We start from the raw sequence: 13136 nt of genomic DNA, 5'->3' as shown, positions 1-13136 counted from the left end.
ACAAAGTGAAACTGTCACCAGAGAAACTAACCTGCCTGCCTTTCAGCCCTTTGGGGCTCTGGCTTGATTTTCCTAAGCAAGGCAGGACTCCTTGCAGAAAAGAATGGATCTCGGAGTCCTCATTTTTGACTTTGCATATATAATACTACTGTCAACATAAGAAATGTCCAGACCTAGAGAGAATTTTTATAAGATTTTATGCGCCAAACTGACGTCATTGCTGGGAAGCAAGATATGCAATGCTCTGGAGAATGACAGTTTTGCCGGTTCTTCTGACATTTGGAATTAAGGCGGGAAGGCGAGGAAGATTACATGGAGGTGGGAGAAAGCAGGGCGGGGGTCGGACTAAGGACAGTTAAGGTTATGTGCTTTCTTGAGGGTGGTAAAGCTTAAGAGGGGTCTGAAAAAGAGGATTACTGTGGCATCTCAAAGGTGTGTGAACCTAGATGCACAGAAACAATGGACAGGGCTGGCTTAAGGCAAAGAGAAGCCTTTTACTAAAGAAGTTATAGGCCTGGGGCGTGACTACCCACCATGACCTGCCCAGCTAGAAATTTATGATCACAGCACCCTGTGAGGTTACTTTCAGTTAGATTTATTACAATGCACCTTTTTTGCCCAAACTATATATATATATATTTGCCATATATAGTGTATACATACACACACATGCATATGCACACACACACACACACACACACAATTAAGTTTGCGAACTTGTTGCAACGATGTTGCTAACCTTTTTTGACATCAGAGGTATTATTCAGTATGAATTTGTACCAACTGGACAAACACTTAACCAAGTTTACTACTTGGAAATGCTGAAAAGGCTGCGTGAAGAAGTTAGATGTCCTGAACTTTTTGCCAACAATTCATGGCTCTTGCATCACGACAATGTACCAGCTCACATGGCACTGTCTGTGAGAGAGTGTTTAGCCAGTAAACAAATAACTGTATTGGAACACCCTCCGTACCCACCTGATCTGGCCCCCAATGACTTCTTTCTTTCCCTGAAGACAAAGGAAATACTGAAAAGAAGATATTTTGATGACATTCAGGACATCGAGGGTAATACGATGACAGCTCTGCTGGCCATTCCAGAAGAAGAGTTCCAAAATTGTTTTGAAAGCTGGACTAGGCGCTGGCGTCGGTGCACAGCTTCCCAAGGGGAGTACTTCGAAGGTGACCGTAGTGATATTCAGCAATGAGGTGTGCAGCACTTTTTCTAGGATGAGTTCATAAACTTAATTGTCAGACCTCATATGTATACATATATACACACATATATATGTATATATACTTATATATACATAAGACTCAAGCATATGTATACGTACATACATATATATGACTCAAGCATTTTTTCCCCATAGAATCTATGTCGGGTGGAAAGCTGGGGAGAGGTTTGATACTAATGAATCCATCTTCGCAGACTTGTTAAGTACTTGTCCTCCCACTTCAGCCTGTTTACAAAAATGTCAGTGGCTGGGTCAGTGACCACGGGTTGAGGGGCTCCCGTGATGAAGAAAACAGGGAAATCTGGTCAGTGCTGTCCAGGCAGAGGTGGCCTGGAGTCCCAGCTCTGCCCCCTCTCCCAGCTTGGAAAATGATGCTTACTGTGCCGCCCTGAGATGGGAGCTGTGAGAACCAAATAAGGGCACAGCAAGGTTCTTGAGCACATAGTAGGTGTTCAACAATTGCTATTGATAGCGTTCTTATACCACACTTTGCCACAGCCTTTCATTTTATCCTTCGCTACCACTGGGAGGTGGGCATTATTTGCTCCTTCATTTCACAGACAGGCAAACTGAGGCTCAGAGAGGTGAATCTGCTTGCCGAGGGTACACAGTGGCTCTCCGGAAATGGCTAGGGTAACGCACTGTTTCCCATGGGGGAAAGGAGAGCCACATAAAAATCCTGGATGTACTTCCAATGGGGCTGGCAGGGAACTCAGAGGACAGCTCAGTGAAGTTGGGTTTCTATTTTTTCCCCAACATTATAAACAGTTTTTAAAATGCAGTGGTTTTCCGACATGTTCTCTGATGTGGGAGGCTGTCTTCAAATAAACCCTCCCACAGAGGCAGGGCACGTGTTACAAAGTACCCTGGGCACTGGGGCTGGAGGGCGCACAGGTGGCGGGGGCCCTTCTCTGTGAGTCCTGGGTTCCACGGAGCTCAGTGGAAGCCCCGAGTTAGTCCGCCCGCTCCCCGCTTCACAAATGAAGGTCACCTAGCCAGGAACTGCAAAAGCCAGGCTCCATGTCCACATTTTCTAAAGTGAGACTGATGATGAGAGATACGGTTTGATTGTGATAATAAGCACAAGGCATCCTGTGAAATCTGGAGTCGTGTGCTGTGGGTTTAGTAAGGGTCCTGTGGCTGCTGTCACAAAGCACCACAAAGTTAGTGGCTTCAAACTTATTCTCAACACAAACTTATTCTCAAAAGAGCCTTAAAGGGCTCAAATCAAGGTGTGGGCAGGACTAGTTCCTTCTGGAGGAGAATCCGTCTCCTTGCCTTTCCAGCTTCCAGAGGCTGCCTACATGCTTTGGCTCGAGGCCCCGTCCTCCATCTTCAAACCCAGCATCTTTTCTCCCCTCTGAGCCTCCTGCCTCCCTTTTAAAGGACCCTTCTGATCACATGGGACCCCCCCAGATCACCCAGGATAATCTCCCTGCCTGGAGATCTGTAACTTAATCACATCTGCAAGTCCCCTTGGCCACGTAAGGCCAACATCCCACACGTTCCGGGTGTTAGGATGTGGACATCTTCGGGGGGCAATTATTCAGTCCTCCATAGTGAGCAGTATAAAAGAATGCTGGGTGATAAGACAGCCAGCCAAAAGCACGGTGCTGTGGAGTGTCCAAAATGTGAAGAGACTCAGGGCTGAAGCGGCAAGTTGGAGCATCTCCTAAACCACTGCTTTTCCCAAGGTCTCCTTCATTTATGATACATTTAAGTCTTAAAAAACGATATTCTGTCTCACCCAGACTTAAGTGCCCATCCAGCCCTGATGTGATCTGTGCCTCACACGTGTCAGTTTGGCTTCAGATGACCTGGGGAGTGTGCGGAAATGCAGATTCTGACTGAGTAGGGCTGGGACTGGCATTTCTCACCAGCCCCTGGGGGAGGCTGGTCCATTCCTACCTGGAGTGATACGGCCCTGAAGTAGGGTCTACGAGGGAAAGGACCTCGTGTGATTTTGCTCATTATTATACCCACAGTTCTTAGCGGAGGACTTGGAACATAGTAGGTACACAAAACTGGGTTTACTGAATGAATGAAAACCTGGGTGGATGGATGGATGGATGGATGGATGGATGGATGGATGGATGGAGAGATGAATGAATGAAGTGATAGAACTTCAGATGCCATTGAATGAGAAAGATAAATTGGGAACAGTTGTCCACAGCTCAACCAAACAGGAACAGTAAAACCTGATGACTCAGTCCAGAAGACTCAAGGACTCAACTTCTGAAAATTTAGGAAGTGGAAAGTATGGCCTTTTGAGCATGTAATCTTTGTATTTGTCAATTGTATCAAAACTAAAAAACTAACCAGGAACGTAATTATTCTGGAAATGTTGTATAGAGGAGGAGTGTGTTAAAAGAATTATCCACTCTGGGTGTCAAATATACCAGGTACATCACTGCTTAAAGATCCCTCGTCCACCACTGAAAGACTTTTTTTTCCCAATCTCCTAAACCATGCTTCTGGAAAATGCATCCTCTTTCTGAAATCTCTGTGGGAAGTGGAGTAGGGGAGGCTGGGGAGACGGGAGACTTGACTGACCCCTAGAGGGGAGTTCCCAAAGCTCCACCCAGCTCTGCCTCCCAGACTTTGGAGGCTCCGGGCTCAGCACTGCACTGCCTCTATTTTATCGCAGTCTCTGCCTGGACTCTGCTGTTCAGAGACGGCTGCCTGACTTCCATGGCTGTGAAGGGACGGCTCCACCTCTGCCCATGAACTTAATGAGAAACCCATCAGTCCACACAAGAAAGGCCTGGAGACTGTCAGGTGATGGCTGCAGCAGCGCTGTCTGACAGAACTTTGGGCAGCGATGGAATCTACTCATCAAGTCAGCGGGCATTCCTTGGGTGCCCCCTGTGGGTAGGCAGGAACCTTTCACCTGGGCCTTCTTGGCAGCCAAAATTTGTGACTCCAAGCAGTGCTCAGAAACCCAGCAAAACGGACACATGCAGGAAAGAGAGAGAAAATCCACAAAGCAGCTGCTTTCTATTCAGCGCCCATGCTGGTTTGTGTCATTGAAAACCAAAAAGTGTATTTTACAATCAAGTTTTTTTTTTTTTTTTTAATTTCAGAAGCTCTCTTTTTGGTGCTTAGCGCTCTCTGTGGCTGGTATCCAATGACCTAGCAATGCTTCTGGAAATCTCCCTTCAGATACATACATACATGTGTGCTAAAATGCATGCATGTGTGTGTTCACTGTCATACTGACTGCAGCAGTGAACAAAAAGTGGAGCCAAGCAGATGTCCCTGAGCACAGGATGGCTAAATAAAGGACAGCACAGCCATTCAATGCCCTGCAACGTAAGAAGAAGTTAGATCTGTACTTGCTAGTAAGAAAACATTTCTAAGACGTGACTGAAGAAAACAAGATACAGAACAGTTTATACAGAATGACACCACTTAGGCAGCTTGTATGTATCGCAACTATACAGTTGTCCCTCGATGTGCACAGGCGATTGGTTCTAGGACCCCCCCCCACAGATACCAAAATGCTCAGATGCTCAAATACCTTACATATAATGGCGTAATTTGCATATAACCTACGCACATCCTCCCATGTACTTTATTTTTAAACTTTTTTATTAGTTTCAGGTGTACAAAGCAATGTAATAGTCAAGACATTTAAACCCCCCATAAAGTGATAACCCACCCCCCAATCTGCTACCCCTGACATCGTACATAGCTGTTGCAGTACTGTCGACTGTCTTCCCTATGTTCCCTATAGTCACACCCCATGACTATATGTACCTAGGTATTTAGTTATAGTTGACATTCGATATTATTCTACCTCAGCTCTTCAGGTGTGTAGTGCATTGGTCAGGCATCTACACAGTCTGTGATGTGATCCCCCTGATACGTCCAGTGCCCGTCTGGCACCTTACATGATCTTTACAACATTGTTGATTATATTCCCCATACTGTATTAACTATCAATTTGTATTTCTTAATGGCTTCACCTTTATCACCCTGCCCCCAACCCCACTCCCATCTATCGCCCTGCTAGGTCTAGCACCCATCTGGCACCATACCTGGTTATTACAATATCACTGACTCTATCCCTTATGCTATAACCTACATCCCCACGACTACTGTGTAACAACCCATTTGTTCTTCTTAATCCCTTCCCCTTTCACCCGTCCTTAACCCCCCTCCCATCTTAAAGAAGTTCCTCTGAGATTCCCTGTAATATTGGATTGGTGGTGATGAACTCCTTCAGGTATTTTTGTCTGGGAAGCCCCTCATCTGTCCTTCAATTGTAAATGACAGCCTTGCTGGGTAGAGCAATCTTGGTCGTATGGCGTTACGTTTCATCACTTGGAATGTTTCCCTCCCATGTACTTTAAATCATCTCTAGATTACTTGTAACACCTAATACAATGCAAATGCTATCTACGTAGTTGTTATACTGTATTGTTTAGGGAATCATGACAAGAAAGAAAAATTGGCACACACGAGCCATCACAGGCCTAACTATATAGTACACGTCAGCAATAACGGAATATCTTTTTTTTTCCAAAAAGTTGCCATCTGTGGTTGGTGGAATCTCGAATATGGAACCTGGTGGATAGAGGGCCGACTGTACACACAAATACTTCCGGAAGGATACACAGGAACCAGTGCAGTGATTACCTTTGGGTGAGGGTGGGGGTGGAATGCGGGGCATAGAGGGAAACTTACTTTTTGATGAAGCTTTTCAGAATGATATGTATATATTTTTTAATTTTAGTATATAGAAGGTGCCAAAAAATGCATACACATTGTAAGAAAGGAAAAAACTGTATTAAAATTGTAATAATATACACCAATAACAAAAGATGAATACAAGTCATGTGTATATATTTTTTGGCACCCCCAGCATACTTAGCATATATGTTATATATAGTAACACATAGTACTCTATATGTTACACATAATATACAGAATACATACATATATATGTGACCTAATAGGACTTCCACTTCTGGTCAAGATGGGATAATAGGGATTGTCTGTACTCTCCTGTCTGAAACAACCCCCCAAAATAAAACAATGACTTTCAAGATACTGGACATCAGACCGTGAAGGACAGTCACCCCTAAGAGATGGGAAACAAATGAGGTGAGGCCTACGATCGCCCCAGCTCACCATGGGGACAAAGTTTCCAGGCCATGGTGCAGGGAGAGGGCACTTCCTGAGTTAGGGAGACAGAGCTGGGAAGGGGGGACGCCAATGTGGCCAGAGTCTGAAGGACAGAGAGGGAAGAGGAGAGGACTACCGAGAGAGCTCTGGACACTTGCAGACCGGTCCCTCGGTCTTCAGCTGAGCATGATCAGTGCTCGCCTGTGAGGAAGCAACCCCAGGCTGAGGAAAGAACCACCCAGTAGGGTTAGCAGGAACAATCCCCAGAGCTCCCTGGAGTCTGGGAATAGCGCCCCATCCCGCCAACCACGGTGCAGAATTTCATAATTTGTGTAGCACCAAGTCAAATACCCGAAGGGTTTTGCCTAAGGATTAGGGCAACATTACCCCAGACTTAACACCACTCTGGTCCTACTCAACAAAGCTGAAAAGCAAGATCCCAAAAGATAAAAATGTTTCCAGTCAATCAGCTGCGTCCCAGAAAAAATGGTCAAGAACATTTGTAAAAACACAAAAATTTTCAGCACTCGATAGGTAAAATTCACGTGTGGCATCCAATAAAAAATTATCAGGCATGAAAAGAGCCGATAAATACGACTCATAATGGGGAGGGGGATCAAACAATTGAAACCAAACCAGAAATGGCACAGACAATAGAATTAGTAGACAAGAACATCTACAAAGTTATTATAACTGCATTCTATATGTTCAGGAAGCTAGAGGAAAGATTGGACATGTCAAGTGGAGACATGGAAGATAAAAAATAAACAAACAAAAAAGCACAGCTGAATTGAACTTGCAGAGATGAAAACTACACAAAATGGGATTAGAGGCATGTCTCGGCCAGCCCAGGCTGCATTACAAAGTACCACAGACTGGGTGGCCTATTATAAACAACAGAAATCCATTTCTCTCAGTTCTGGAGGCTGGCAGTCCCAGATCAGGGTGACAGCATGGTTGGGTTCTGGTGAGGGCTCTCTTGCTGGCTACAGTCAGCCACCTTTTATGTCCTCACATGCCTTTTCCTCATGTGACGAGAGAGCAAGCTCTCTGGTGTCTCATAAGGGCACTGATCCTTACATGAGACCTTCAGGACCCCATCTAAGTCTCATCACCTCACAAAGGCCCACCTCCTAATGCCGTCATGTTGCAGGTCAAGGCTTCAACATAAGCATTTGGGGATGGGACGGGGGGTGGGGAGGGGCGGGCAGACACACATTCAGGCCATAACAAGGCAGATTTGACATTGCGGAAGAAAAGATTAGCGAGATTGAAGACATTTAACACGTAGCAATAGAAAGTATCCAAAATGAAACAGAAAAATAATAACTATAATAGCTGAGAGAAATTGAAAAGGACCTAACTAGAGAGATGTATCATGTATGTGAATTGGAAGGCTCAATACTGTCAAGATGGCAGTTCTCCCCACACTGAAGGTTAACCCACTCAAAATCCCAGCAGGCGTTTTGGGGGTAGAAATCAATAAAGTGACTCTAAAATTCATATGGAACTTCAAAGGACCTAAAATAGCCAAAAAACAACTTTGAAAAGAAAAATAAAGTGATAGGATTTAGACCTTATGACTTTGAGATTTATTATAAAACCCGTGTGGTACTGGCTATCGTATAAGCAAAGACAAATGAAACAGAACAAAAAATCCAGAAACATACCTGCATATTCATGGTCAACTGATTTTCAACAAAGGTGCAAAGTTATTTCTGTGGAGAAAGAATAGTCAGTTCAAAAAATGGTGCTGGAACAACTGGACGTCCATATAAAAAATGAATCCCAACCCATACTTTGCATCATACAGAAAAAATTACATATGAAAATTAACTCCAAATGCGTCATAAACCTAAATGTAAGTCTAAAACTATAGATTCTAGAAGGAAACATAAGAGAAATTCCTTGTTAGGCCAAGAGTACTTTGTGTTAGGCAAAGATTTAGATATGATATCCAAAACACAATAAATAAAAGAAAAAAATTGAGAAATTGGACTCATCAAAATTAAGAATGGCTCTTCAAAACACATTAGAGAAGGAAAAGACCAGCTACAGAATAGAATATACGTGCCAAACATATAACTGATAAAGACTTGCATTCATAATATGTATAGTATTTTCAAAACTCAACAGTAAAACAAAAAACCAAAAACGTTTTTTTAATTGGCTTAAGATTTGAAGAGACACTTCGGTAAAGAAGACACACTGATAGCAAATGAGCAAATAATTCTGACTAGGGAAATACAACTTAAAACCACAATGAGACCACTATCACCTATTAGAATGTTAAAAAAACTGGCCATTACCCACTGCTGGAGAGAATACGAAGCAACTAAAATCCACACACACTGCAGGTGGGAGCGTATAGTTCGGCAGTTTCCTACCATCCACTCTTAGGTACTTACTCCAGGGAATGAAAGTGCGAGTTATGATCAAACAATACAGTGAAAGTTTAAATTAAAAAAATATATACAGTAAAAGACACATTGCCATTAATCCCCTTCAAAACACTCCCCCTCACTTCAAACACACTTATTCCATCGTTCCTGCCACTTTCTGAAGCAGTTCTGGAAGTCCTCTTTCATGAGTGTCTTTAGTTGCGCTGTCGTGGCTGCCTCGATGTCCTGAATCATTTTGACTTTGGGGAAGAGCCAGAAGTCGCACAGTGCCAGATTCGGTGAATGAGGTGGATGAGGACACACCATAATGTTTTTATTTGACAGAAATTGCCATACCAGAAGCGATGTGTGACACGGAGCATTGTCATGATGGAGTGTGATTTACGGCACACTTTAAAACACACTCTCTCTCAACTGTAGCTCACACCCAACTGATGGCACCAAATAAGTTGAAGCTTGTCACACACTGTTACTCAGGTTGGATGTGCCACTTCCCATATTGAAGATCCCTGCCTTCCCGTTGGATGGCACTCGGCAGCAGCATTCACCATATTTCCTGATCACAATGGTAAAGCTCTGTGTCACACATTGCTTCTGGTATATGGCATTTTCTGTCAAATAAAAACATTACGGCGTGTCCTCATCCACCTTATTCACCAGATCTGGCACCGTGCGACTTCTGGCTCATCCCGAAAGTCAAAATGACCATGAAAGGTAAACATTTAGAACGGATTCAGGACATTGAGGCAGCCACAACAGCGCAACTAAAGACACTCAGGAAAGAGGACTTCCAGAACCGCTTCAGGAAGTGGCAAAAACGATGGGATAAGTGTGTTCGAAGCGAGGGGGCGTATTTTGAGGGGGATTAATGGCAATGTGACTTTTACTGCAATAAAGTTTTTTTATTTAAACATTCACAGTGTCTTTTGATCACACTTCGTATATGTCATTACGAAGACTTGTACAACAATGTTCATAGCAGCTTTATTTCTAACATCCCCAAAATGCAAGCAATCCAACCGTCCATCCAGAGGTAAATGAACAAGTCGTGTACTCTGATAATGAAATACTACACAGCAACCAGAAGAGATGAAACTCACACACAACATCATGGATGAATCTAAAATAAGCATGCTGAGTAAAAGAAGCCAGATCAAAAAGACCCCATGCTGTTAAGATTTCATTTACATAAAATTCTAGAACATCCAAATTAATCTGTAGGGACAGGAAACAGATTGGTGATTGCCTGAGAACGAGGACCGGGGAAAGTTTGCAAAAGGTCATGAGGAAACTTTGGGGGATGACACGTGTCCACTATCTTGATAGTGGTGATGGTTTCAACAAAGTTGTTTTAAGAAATAAATAATTGTGGACACCTATAGAGGGCTCAAATGGGCCAGGCACTTTTTAAAAACTGCTTTACTCATATTAACTTATTTAATCCTTCCAAAGACAACCCTCAGAGGTAATTATTATTATTATTGCCATTTTACAGAGGAGGAAACAGGCATGAATGCAGAAAGCTCGTAAATGGGGAGCTGGGACCTACACGCAGCACCTAGTGTTCTTAACCAACACGAGTTGGTTTCTCTGTATGTAACAGATCTGAACCTTATTTTCCGACTCAATTATATATTAAGTGACTGCGGTGTATGTAACTCTTTGTTAGATTTTTTTTTTTGCTGGATCTAAGGGAAGAAATAGAAAATTCTCTATTCCTAAACTTAAATTTTTTCCCATTTCCTGACTTTGTTCATATGCAGGGGAGGAGTGCCATCGAGTGGTTAAACACAGAACTGCAGGAAACCCCTGTACACTCTGTTTTCACCATCTGCATGTGTTTAAAATGCTGCTGTTCTGCTGAATCAGCATCCCAATTAATTAATTAGTTTGACCCACGTGCTAGTCTTGTTTCATCCAATAACCTGATGTGTGATTTGGGGCAACTTTCCCTGTCGAGGCCTCAGTTCCCCCACCTGTAAATAAGGGTGCAGAATCTCATCTCGGCAACTGTGTCACCTACAACCCTACCAACTGTACAGGTGGATGGGTCTATTGCGTTTCACTTTATTGTGCTTCACAGATGTTGTGTTTTTTACAAGTTGAAGGCAAGACCCTCCACCAGCAGAATGATTACGGCTCACTTTACAGCAATTCTCGCTTTATTACAGTGGTCAGGGACGGAACCTGCAATATCTCCAATGTACGCCTGTATCGGAGCTTTGTTCTCTGGATGTTCTGTGCTTGGTGCTTTGCATAAAGTAAATTATTTTATCTCCACAGCAACCTCACGGGCAAATGCTTTTATTATCCCCATTTTACAGATGAGCAAAACGAGGCTGGAGACAGGAAGGAGACTTGCCCAATGTTTTCAGCTCATAAGGGTTGGGTCAGGATTTGAACACGTAATCTGTGTTCAGACCTTAAACTGTAATCTGTGTAATCTGCCCTAACCCTGAGTTTTTGAAACATGCTGTGATATTGTGATTTATAATGAGAAATATATTTTTGGTCTTCTCCTGTCCTCCAATTCCTAGCACAGAGCTCCTAAAACCCTTAGAATTTCCTAAGTGTTGAGAGTGATAAAGGTGTCCTTGTTATGCTAATGTGTGACTTTGGGCCCTCACTTAAGAATGGGGGCTGGTTGCCAAGGACACCACCAGCTGATTGCAGAGGTGGAACTTTCAGTCCCAACCACCCCCACACCAAAGGGCAGAGGGCCTGGAGCTTGAATCAATCACCAATGGCCAATGATTTAATTAATCATGACTACATATGTAATGAAGCCTCCGTAAAAACCCAAAGGACGGCGGTTCTGTGAGCTTCCAGGTTGGAGAACATGTGAAGGTGTTGGGAGGGTGGTGTCCTTGGAAAGAGCATGGAAGCTCCTCCCCCTCCCCCATACCTTGCTCTGTGCATCTCTTCCATCTGGCTGTTCCTGAGTTGCATCTTTTCATAATAAACTGGTAATCTAGCAAGTAATATGTTTATCTGAGTTCTGTGAGCCGCTCTAGCAACTTAATGGAACCCAAACAGGCGAGAACCGCTGATGTATACCCAGTCTGTCAGAAGCACAGGTAACAACCTGGACTTACAACTGATGCCCTAAACCCAAGGAGGGGGGTCCTTGGAACCCCCAATTTATAGCTTGTCAGAAGCACAGGTAACAACCTGGTGTCTGAAGTGAGGGTGTGTGGGGGGGGTCAATCTTATGGGACTGAGCCCTTAACCTATAGAACCTGACGCTATCTCTGGGAAGTGTCAGAAGTGAGTTGAATTGTGGGACACTCAGCTGGGTTCCCGGGAGAAAAGGCTAAAGCAGGGAAAGTAGAGGGGGAGCCTGGAACATCTTAATGTGTCAGAAAGGGAGAAAGGGCTCAAAGAAATTGGACTGGTATCCAAAACACAGGGGTTGGCGTGTAGAGGCTTCCCTGCTCAAAGTCTGTGTGTTTGGGGGGTAGGGTGGGGGGGAGAATTGACCAGAAAGAATAGTGATAATGCATTATAAAACACAAAAATTTTTAAAAAATCATGAATCCATAGTGATTCTCCAAAAAAGGGGGTGGTGGGGTGGGAGCTGGTATTTACAGAGGGATGCCAGTTAATAAATAAATAGATAAAGATAGAGTTGGAAAAAAGCACTATTGTGCCAACACCAGTATAACTGATTCAGGCAAGAATGGTGCTAAAACCACTGAATGGAAAAGTTGATGAACATGGTCATCGACTCACCCCAGAGAGACTATTAATTACAAATGGAAAAGGGTACCACTCGTTGGCAAAACAGGGCAGACGTGATGTTTACCAAGGGATCAAGCTTCACTTATCAATGTTAAAAACAGGACAACTGGCCCCAAATGGAGCATGTACGCTAAGCCTCACATCACCAAACGGAGACTTAATTACAGTTTCCGCCTCTCCCAGGAATGGAATCTTAAACCAGTCACCTGGTCAGCACTAGCGGGGTAACCTGCTCGAAAGACCCCTGCCGTCCCCTGAAGGACAGTGACTTTGCCACAACTTTTTGCTAGTGTCACTTCCTTGACCGGCTCCCTTCTATCTCCGTCTTTTTTTTTTATACAGCTCCTCAGGTCTCCTGTCTGCTAAATGGGATGATTCGTGAATCACTGACGATAGCCCGTAAGATTCTTTAAAATGGACTCGGTTGAATTTTGTTTTTTTTAATACCAACAATGGGACCAACTGGCATTCTGTGCCTCCTGATGTGATACAAGTGCAGCACATTACTTAAGTGTGTTCTGCCCAAGACTCAACCTTTATCTAATCACGATGGGAGGAATTAAATCAAGATTATGGGATATTCTCAAAGACAACCGGCCTGAACTATTCAAATGTATGAATGTCT

General features: G+C 43.6%; 1 protein-coding gene across 4 annotated transcripts in view; it reads right to left on the bottom strand.

The window, feature by feature from the left end:
* Nucleotides 1-13136, bottom strand: part of TEKT5 (tektin 5) — a 52187-nt gene that overhangs the window by 38484 nt on the left and 567 nt on the right. For 2 of the 4 annotated variants that reach the window (XM_074322577.1, XM_074322578.1), the window contains exons 2-3: nt 8039-8086; nt 979-1225 (exon numbers count right to left, since the gene is read on the bottom strand). The gene's annotated coding sequence lies outside the window, so the exon portion shown is untranslated. The remainder of the gene's footprint in view (nt 1-978; nt 1226-8038; nt 8087-13136) is intronic. The other 2 variants (XM_074322576.1, XM_074322575.1) reach the window with 1 other exon arrangement.

Source organism: Rhinolophus sinicus, linkage group LG18 (genome assembly GCF_036562045.2).
Source record: "Rhinolophus sinicus isolate RSC01 linkage group LG18, ASM3656204v1, whole genome shotgun sequence".
NCBI lineage: Eukaryota > Metazoa > Chordata > Mammalia > Chiroptera > Rhinolophidae > Rhinolophus > Rhinolophus sinicus.
This window is presented reverse-complemented; position numbering and strand designations above follow the sequence as displayed.